The sequence below is a fragment of the Taudactylus pleione genome, unplaced genomic scaffold, assembly GCF_031769625.1.
Source record: "Taudactylus pleione unplaced genomic scaffold, aTauple2 ptg000082l, whole genome shotgun sequence".
Taxonomy (NCBI): domain Eukaryota; kingdom Metazoa; phylum Chordata; class Amphibia; order Anura; family Myobatrachidae; genus Taudactylus; species Taudactylus pleione.
In genome coordinates, this window is record NW_028284484.1 from 4,527,086 (window position 1) to 4,537,630 (window position 10,545).

A 10,545-nucleotide genomic window follows, 5' to 3' on the forward strand; every position below is an offset into this window, starting at 1 on the left:
CAGATAACATATCACACACATCTCACTACCCACCACCTGAATCTTTTTTTCTTGCAATTGTGTTTCCTTATTTGTGTCTGTACTCTAAACGTACTAATAACTGATAATAAGCTGTACTGGACATGAGTAACGACATAGCCCATAGATCACAGGTAGCATGATATTACTTACAGTTTTGACACCACTGATTGCAGTAATAGGCGATTCTATAAACTTATGTAAACAAAACAGAGATATAAGAAAGTCACCAAAAGTTCTGCAACTGTGAAGAAGTACAAATATAATGAGTGCTTTATACCGGGCACATAACTGAGGTCGTGCCGTCACCCAATTCTCGTTATGACATGCTGATGAATAGTTGTGTGAGGACCAGCACAAATCAGGGAGGTTTCATGTCCTTGAAAAAGACGTCGGAAGGACGTTGAAATGCGTAGGTGCAAGCATTATACTTCCCCATGAGATACTAATTACCTTCGGCTCCAGCCAGAAAGAAAGATCGGGATATCTGTCATCCTAAAAGCGAGTGTTATATTGGCAGAGCTGAGCAGCTCCTGCTAACCAAATACTCTTCAGTGTTTCTGGATTTACTGGCTATTTCATCACACGGAACTATGGAGCGGCTCCTCCGTGATATTTTCCTGCTCTCCGCTGTGTCGGGTAGAGCTCAGAAACCTGCCATACGTGGACTAATTCTAGTACCGCTACAGCCTTATCCTGATAATTTTAAAGACAGGTCCAGGTGCAACCGGACCAGCAGGTAAACTTATACGCTGCTACACGCTGTTTTTCCCAGAGACAATTTATTGAACTTTAGGCCTTATTCAGCAGTGCGTGCTAGATTCTCGATGATCGGGAATCTGCGCAGGCTGGTAACAGAGTGTCATCGATTGACAGCCTACTGCCATTTGTGGGCAGGGAGGTGGCGGCGATGGCCTCCGTTTAACGAAAAGGAGGCATGTCGCTGCCATTGGGGGGAGGGAAGAGACCAGGAGCTCTGTCGGCTGACGGAGATTTCCTGGCCTCTTCCTCTCATCTGCGGCGGCCAGCTTCCATGACTCCATGGGTCACCTGAGCCGGCCGATGTTATCGCAGATAACCTGATGCTGCATTGGACAACGCAGGTTGGATAAGTAATGCAGCAGGAGGCGTGATGCCTCCTTTTCATTACGATATCTGCAAGGATCGCAATTGCAAAGCTGCCTTGCTGAATCAGGCCCATTATCCCTAAAGCCTATTGTGCTGCTGAGTACATGCTTCCCCATGGGTTTTCATTATTTTTCTTAATTCGCATTTGGATATTCAACCTGAATCTGTTTGATCTTCGATACAGCCGATATTAGACATTGGGCCATATTCAATTAGAGGTGAAAAGCCGTAATCGGCGAAAAAGTTTTGCCTATTGCCGCTTTTCGCCTGTTCGGAACTTATCTCCAAATTCAATTCCAGCCGGAATATGCCTAAGCGGAAACTCAATGCAATGTAATAGGCGAAAAAGTATCTCCTTTGAATAGCAAAGGGTAAACGTCCCAGAACCTTTGGGACAGTCCCCCAAAGGCCAAATCTGGCAAAAACAAAAACAAAATAAAAACCAAGAACACCTCAAATAAGTACTTTCATTTTTGAGGCGTAAAAGTAAAAAGTGGGGGGACAAGCATAAAATCTAGCGAAATAGACTTTTTGGGGGTCTGCAAGGATGGATCAGGTGTTTTTGGGATTGCAGGTGCATGTAGCAGGTGCATTTTTGATATTTTTTAAAAGTTTACGTTAGAAACATTAAAATATGCTAGCACCCATTTTCAAGTACCCCAAATTTGACTGCACTACTTATTTTCACCAAAAAACACTGCTTTATGCCATTCTTCACTACTTTTGCAAAGACGCTAATAAGAAGCAATTTACACTGCTTAAATGTTTTCACCTCTGAAACAGGCGAAGGAGGCGGAAAGTCGGACAGGTGCAACTTCTCTGACTTTTCGCCTCTATTTGGATACGGGCCAGTATTTCTAATGTATTTTATTATGGTTTATAATTTTGTTGCATATTACATTTCTTATACATTGTAATTGATTTGAGTGATTCTAATTGTTACTTTTATGGTGCATACACACGGTCAGATTTTTCTTCAGATCTGAACGATAAGGATTTAAAAATTGTTCAATCGTTCATATCTGAAGGAAAATCTGACATATCTGACATATCTGTCAGATGAACGATTTGAACAATGCGCGTTTCCGATGGTCAGATAACGATATCTGACATCTGATGTGTTTGCAGTCAGACTTGGACGATTCCATTCATTTTAATGCAGTCAAAAATCGGTCAAATCGTTCAAATCTTTGGTAAAATCGTTCAAATCGTTCATCTGACAGATCTGACAAATCTGACCGTGTGTATGCTCTATAAGACTCTGTAACTGCCCTATTTTCATATTGTGGTTTCAGTGTATCAGTGAGAGTGACTACCTCAGAGCTGCATTGAGTCTGAAAAGATTTCTAATTCTTCAGCACCTGGGTTTTTTATTACAGTTTGCTATTTTGATTATACAAGTTCATGATATTTGCCGAAAAAATAAATGTAAATAATATCGTTAATAATAAACCTACTCGTAATTTCTGAGGAATAGGCTAAAACCAGCAAACCATTGTTGATCGCAGCTGATCCCCTTTCTGCTATGCTAACTAGTTTTCTAGCCACTGCGCCAACTGTGACCAGGAATGATATTGCAGTGTATACGCAGACCCATGGCGGACTGATTGACAGGAAGTGCCTTTGTGGGTGGTGACGGGGTAGGGGGGGTCGGGCGAACGTAGGCATGCCAATACGTTGGGACGGCGTTGCAGGGGCGTGTATAAATTATCCACAGTGATACCAGATACAGCCTAAGGACTCATAGCGTGCGCTGAAGTAAGCAATTCCAGAGTGAGGTCTGATCTGCCTTAACTGTGCATATGGGTCAGATGTTACTCGATGTTGCCGATTGTTTCGCTATTTTGACATAGTATACTGATGTGAGTAAGGGGAAGTGGGCATCCTTATGTTAGGCTGCGATCGCATTGTGTATGCAACATTTACATATCACCGTTGATATTAGCAACTACATTGCGTGAGTATAAGCAGAATTGCGTTCCTTGCTAAATCAGTCCCACAGTGCTGTATGTTAAGCAGCTTGTTCTGTATGTTTCACTGTGCAAATATTTACATTACGTGGTCTATTCGTCATCACTTCATTTCTACAAAAGCAGGTGATAATAAACATTTTCACCTGCAATTGTAGAAATTAAGTTATCGGGCCATTCATCAAGAAGGTAAAGCAGGAGATATCACAGATATCTCCTACTTACCTTCCTCTTACAGAATGGCCCGCTGTCCCTATACACTAGTATCACAGATATCTTCTACTTATCTTCCTCTTACAGAATGGCCCGCTGTCCCTATACACTAGTATCAGAGATATCTCCTACTTACCTTCCTCTGGCGGAATGGCCCGCTGTCCCCATACACTAGTATCACAGATATCTCCTACTTACCTTCCTCTTACAGAATGGCCCGCTGTCCCCATACACTAGTATCGCAGATATCTCCTACTTACCTTCCTCTTACAGAATGGCCCACTGTCCCCGTACACTAGTATCACAGATATCTCCTACTTACCTTCCTCTTACAGAATGGCCCGCTGTCCCCATACACTAGTATCACAGATATCTCCTACTTACCTTCCTCTTACAGAATGGCCCGCTGTCCCCATACACTAGTATCACAGATATCTCCTACTTACCTTCCTCTTACAGAATGGCCCGCTGTCCCCATACACTAGTATCGCAGATATCTCCTACTTACCTTCCTCTTACAGAATGGCCCGCTGTCCCCATACACTAGTATCACAGATATCTCCTACTTACCTTCCTCTTACAGAATGGCCCGCTGTCCCCATACACTAGTATCACAGATATCTCCTACTTACCTTCCTCTTACAGAATGGCCCTCTGTCCCCATACACTAGTATCACAGATATCTCCTACTTACCTTCCTCTTACAGAATGGCCCGCTGTCCCCATACACTAGTATGACAGATATCTCCTACTTACCTTCCTCTTACAGAATGGCCCGCTGTCCCCATACACTAGTATGACAGATATCTCCTACTTACCTTCCTCTTAAAGAATGGCCCGCTGTCCCCATACACTAGTATGACAGATATCTCCTACTTACCTTCCTCTTAAAGAATGGCCCGCTGTCCCCATACACTAGTATGACAGATATCTCCTACTTACCTTCCTCTTAAAGAATGGCCCGCTGTCCCCATACACTAGTATGACAGATATCTCCTACTTACCTTCCTCTTAAAGAATGGCCTGCTGTAGGTCACGTATGTGCACTGTGTGGAAAGATCCACTGCTCTGAAAGGAGCAGTGAAAAAACTTGGGGAGACAGCTGATTTTCAAATCAGCTGTCTCCACGCCTGAGCAATGATGAATTGCTCCGTCGCTCGCACTGAGTTAGAATGTTAATTATCGGGTATGTTTGGACCCGGATAATTAACACAGTGAATAGACCCCTTAAAGAGAGTTAAGTCCACAGACAGCGTAAAATTTTGTGTTTCATGCAAAAATAAAAAGTCATTTGATAAATATTTTTATGTCATCTTTTTACAATGAAATGTGAATGTAAAGATCAACTATTATTTATATACAAATAACATTGGTTAAACAATTCAAACCAATGGTCTGCATTTACTTTAAATGGACAATACTGCTAAAAACAAATTAAAATGATTAGTAGCTCCAGAGTGAAGGTGCGTATACACTAGACGATAGTTTATACGATTCGTCTGATTTCGAGGCATCGGAACGACAAATCATGTAAAATATGTCCAAATCGTTAGTGTCCACTCACAATCAAGATGCCGATACTCGTACCCGTGCCGTACATCGCATCTTCAAATCTTGCCTACTGCGAGCAAGATTTGCCAATCTCATTCACGATTTTGTGTAGATAGATTTTGTGCAGATTGATCTTTAGTCAGATTGGACACTTTTTAGCACCATATCGTCTCCTGGAGTGGCGGGGAGCTCGAGGAGAGTTCAAGGGAAATCGCTCAAGATATCGCATCGTGAGCACATTGGGTCTCATTCAGACCCGGTCGCAAGCACCAATGTGCTCGCAACCGGGCCGATGGTTAGCCCTGTGCACGCGCAGTGGCCGCACTGCGCATGCGCAAGCCCCGGAGCGAGAGAGAAACTCTCTCGCTCCGGAGCTCTCTACAAAAGGGGCAGCTGTCGATGTTGATCGACAGCTCGTCCCGTTTTTTAGGCGGGCGGGGGAGGTGGTGTCAAAAATGGAAGCATTCCTTAATGCCTACCGTTTTGTGGGCGGCCGCACTGTCATCATCAGTGATGTCAGTGGGGAGCTTCCCGCTCGATCAGAGCAGGAAGCTCCCTGGGGCTTGCGGTTGCTGAGACCCAACCTTAGGGTCTCGTCGCAAGCCCCGATGGTCGCGATGGTGTTCACCATCACGACCATCAACCAGGTCGGTCACTAAGCTGTGGGTGGTAACCCACAGCTTAGCTAGCGACCAGGAGGCCGCACTAAAAAAAGGAAGCGGCCGCCCTCATTCAGAGAGAGCGATCGCTTCTTGCGACCACCTCTGAATGAGGGCCATTGTCTAGTGTGTACGCACCTTTAGAGCTTGTGGAAAGTAGCTAGAGAATAGCAACCTGGAAGTGGAGCCTGGAGCAGCCTGGAATGAAAGTGTAGCCAGGCTAATAGAACCAGATCAGGCAAAGACTTTTGGAGGATGGCCTGGTGTAAAGAAGGGCAGCAGAGAAGCCACTTCTTTCCAGGAAAAACATCAGGGACAGGCTGATATTCTGCAAAAGGTACAGGGATTGGACTGCTGAGGACTGAGGTAAAGTTATTTTCTCTGATGAATCCCCTTTCAGATTGGGCATCTGGAAAACGTTTGTCCGGAGAAGGAAAGGTGAGCGCTACCATCAGTCCTGCGTCATGCCAACAATAAAGCATCCTGAGACCATTCATGTGTGGGGTTACTTCTCAGCCAAGGGAGTGGGCTCACTCACAATTTTGCCTAAGAACACAGCCATGAATAAAGAATGGTACCAAAACATTCTCCAAGAGCAACTTCTCCCAACCATTCAAGAACAGATTGGTGACGAACAATGCCTTTTCCAGCATGATGGAGCACCTTGCCATAAGGCAAAAGTGATAACTATGTGGCTCGGGGAACAAAATATTTGAGTCCATTGACCAGGAAACTCCCCAGAAATTAATCCCATTGAGAACTTGTGGTCAATCCTCAAGTGGCGGGTGGATAAACAAATACCCACAAATTCTGACAAACTCCAAGCATTGATTAGGCAAGAATGGGTGGCCATCAGTCAGTATGTGGCCCAGAAGTTGATTGACAGCATGCCATGGTGAATTGCAGAGGTCTTGAAAAAGTAGGTCAACACTGCAAATATTGACTCTTTGCATAAACTTAATGTAATTGTCAATAAAAGCCTTTGACACTTATGAAATGCTAGTAATTTTACTTCAGTATACCATAGTAACATGTGACAAAAAGGTCTAAAAACACTGTAGCAGCAAACTTTGTGAAAACCAATACTTGTGTCATTCTCAAAACTTTCGGCCATGGCTGTAGATTAGAACTACCAACTTCAACATTTTAATCGCAGTGATCGCAAACATTCCTGGTAAATACGCTGGTGGTAGCTGCACAGAAACAGCTGTATTGTTATTGGCTGATAATGCTGCTGCTTTACAATAGCCAAACACACTTTCCCTACCAGCAACTGCAACTTTTATTACACTACCTTATGTATCAAATGTTCCCCACACTTTTCAGAATGTAAGATCATTTGTTCAGGGCATCTTTACCTGGTTTATGTCATTGTATGTAATTTGTTTGTAACATGATCCCCTCTATGGGCCTGATTCAGCAAGGAACGCACGCTAGCAAACACACGCACCCAGCCGCTGCGAGAATGTGCTAATCAATGCATACGCACGGAGACCGCAGCACAAGATGCAGACGCCCAGCCCCATATTAAACTGCCCATCTCCCTTTACTCAAAGCCTGATCAGTACGCAAGATAGTGTAAACATCGAGAACCATCGACCACATTTGCATAATAGTGGTTGACCAGACCTCGCGCAGGATCTTGGCAACTTCCTGTGTGCGCCGAGTCTCATCACTGTGTCCGTTGCCACACTGGCTTAATTATGGATGCCCCTAAAATGGCGTCCCAACGCACAGCCACGCCTGCCTTCACATGACCACACCCGTCACCACCCACAAACGGCACTTCCTGTCAGTCAACATCTGAAGGGATCTGCGTACTCTTAACAGCTGTCACCGGGTAGCTCGCGCATGTGCAGTGCGATGCATACGCAGTACAAAAACATCGGCCAAGTGCGTGCTTCTCTCCTGTGCATTCCTTGCTGCATCATGCCCTCAGTACGGCTCCCAAGTGCGTTCACCGCTGCGATTACGCACGCAGTCTCACTGCGAAGATATGCTTATCCTCTGCGATCACTATGACGTCGCAGCACAACATAAGGATGCCCACCTTACTTTACATACATCCGTAATCAGGGGTTAAAGTGGGCCGGAACAGGGCGGAACTGCGTTCCATTACTTCTATTTGGAGACAGAACCAGTTCTGCCCAACCTAACCCCGGCGCCATAGGGAAGCTCTATTTACCGGGTGCCCGCTGAGATTTTGTTACCAGCAGGCGCCCGGCTCCCTCCCCGCAGTGCCAGATGCCTAGTATTTATGTGCTGAATGCAATATTTTCCTGAAAGGTCAGAAATTTGCATTTGTACCACTTGCATCACAACATTACACATGATTTGTTCACATGTATATTTGTACCCTTTAGCAGGAATCTGGGATTCTGACCGGCGTTGGTATTATGGCGCCAGTAATGTAAGAATCGGCATCTCGACCCCCGGCATACCGAACTCATACCCTTTAGCAGGATTTGATATCATTTAATAAATGAGAAACCACATGAACCAATAATATAGCAACAAACATGTTGATACAGTGATATTGCTAGAGGCTGAAAGGGAATCATCAGGAACTGATGATCTGACCACCTAGTACTGTACACAAAACTAAAAGATGGAGGACATGATTGTAGCCATTAATATTAACCATAGGATTATTGATGTATAAAAAACATCAGCCTTGGGCAAGTAAAGAGCATACAGTAACCCTGCAAAACATGCAAACAAAATAGCATTATGATTGAAAATAAAACTATAAAATAAATTTGGATAACGTGTACATATTTTAACAATAATTATCATCATCAGAAAATAATACATATGTAGCCATGAAATAACTATATAACAATAGTATATATGTGCAGAAATGCTAAAGAAAACTATGTGAAAATATTACATATATCCATATATATATATATATTTATCAAAGATAAAAGCGCAACCATGAAATAACTAATATCTATCAATAATACATGTGTAGCCATGTCAATTTTCCCACCTTGAAATAATATGTAATTTAAAAAGTAGATGTCTGTACTATATCAGTAACTATATAAGTAACCATGTAGTTGTAACTATCAAAAATATTTAGCAATGTAATAATAACATTTCTATAAATAACTGTCTAAAAAATAATGCTTAATAACCATCTGAAAATTATTTTATAAACTGTCTGATATTAATACAAGTGTAGCCATGCAATAAATCACTGTTAAAAAAATATGAGTAGCTATACAATGTGTCATAAAATAATACATTTGTAGTCATGTAATGCATATGTAGCCATGTAATAAGTCACTATTAGAAAATAATGAGTAAGCATGTAATATGTAACTGTCAGAAATAATACAGGTGTAGTCATGTAATACATAAATATCTATAAATAAATTATAATATATGAGTAGCCATATTATAGTAACTGTCTGAAAATTATATATGTAAAAAAATCACTGTTAGAAAATACAGATGTGTCCACTACACTTTGTTCAAATCATGCCAAATAGCCCTTTTTGTGCACCATGTACTTTGCAACTTAAACCACAAAATGCTTTTTTTTTTAAATAGGCTTTTCATGCGCATCACTAATGCAACAAAAGTACAATGCAAGGGTACATTGGCTATCACTGACTACTGACGCTGAAATGTCATGTTCCACTAGGCGCGATTCAGTCTCCAAGCTGGGTAAGAAAAGGCCAAAGACAGGTCCTATACGAGTAACCCACACCATACCTCACGCTAGGTATCTTTAGGCTTAATCTGTGACTTTATACCAATTCCTTTGAGACAAAAATACTAATCTAGTGTGCCTGGTGACTTTGTATGTGACTACTATGCAATAAAGATGGAAACATCAGTAAAAGCGAAATCTCTACCCGTGACAGGGCGTCTAAATTACTTCATGTGGTTCAAAAAATGCTATGTGAATGAGGGTACATCTGTAACATGAGTAGGCATGTAATATGTAACAGCCAGAAAATAATACTTCTGTAGTCATGTAATAAGTTACTGGTACAAAATAAAATAAGTAGGCATGTAATATGAAACAGTCAATAACAAAAAAATCTGTGTAGATATGTAAATAGGTCCCTGACAGAAGAAATGTAAAGCCATGTCATATGTAAAGGTCTGCATATAGCACATAAGTATGTGAATATGAAAATAATACATGTAGCCAGGAATTAGTAAATATCTGAAAACAATATATATGTAGACCCAGTAATAGCTAGCTGTATAAATACGTTAATAACCATCTGAAGGTAATACATGTGTAGCCACTGACTGGGTAACTATCTAAAAATAATACATTTGTAATGTCCACAGGCTGATTGCTCAGCCAATGACAGGCAGAGATAGCTACAGACATAAGATAATGCCGGGAAACTTTTAACAGTGTCGGTGACTTTGGAAGAACCAGGAATAGCAGCAAATCCCCTGCATGTCATTTACTGCTGCAAAGCCAGCATGCTACATTAGCAGTCTGTACACTGCAATATTCCCCTTCACTCTAACAAAAGAGCCATGCAATATCAGACACATACATTACCACTAATGGAGATGTCTGACCTTCTTCACGGACACCGTCTGGTGGTGAACTCCACAAGGTCCAGCTAGGATAAATCCTTCATAATAAATTCTAACCTGACATATCCCAAGGAGAAAGCTGAAGAACAACAAAGTTTCTTTCCTGCTTCCCAACCCACACTGAGCTCCGCTCAGTAATTCAGCCCCTATTCAAACAAGTCAGCTCCAGGGCAACAGCAAGTTCAATGTGGGAGGGAGTGTGCTCTAACGAGGGAGTTACCATCTCCTGTAAGGAAGACCTTTTTTATCCGGATAGGAAACCTGTTCTTCAGGTTAGAAGCTGCAGAAATATATCTGATTCCTAATATATCCATTTTTTTGCTAGACTACAGTGATAACAAATTCCCATTTGCCATCATTCGGAAACCAAAGATTGATTTAGGTAATAATAAAAAAAAAAATTATAGCATTTTTTATTTTTATTCTCATCA

The 10,545-nt window shown here is 42.0% G+C and overlaps 1 protein-coding gene across 1 annotated transcript in view; it reads right to left on the minus strand.

The window, feature by feature from the left end:
* The window catches only part of LOC148532179 (1-phosphatidylinositol 4,5-bisphosphate phosphodiesterase eta-2-like), a 695,515-nt gene extending 685,363 nt beyond the window's left edge, over positions 1 to 10,152 (minus strand). Inside the window, exon 1 of the mRNA XM_088468220.1 lies at positions 10,072 to 10,152. The gene's annotated coding sequence lies outside the window, so the exon portion shown is untranslated. The remainder of the gene's footprint in view (positions 1 to 10,071) is intronic.
* Positions 10,153 to 10,545: the final 393 nt, after the last annotated feature.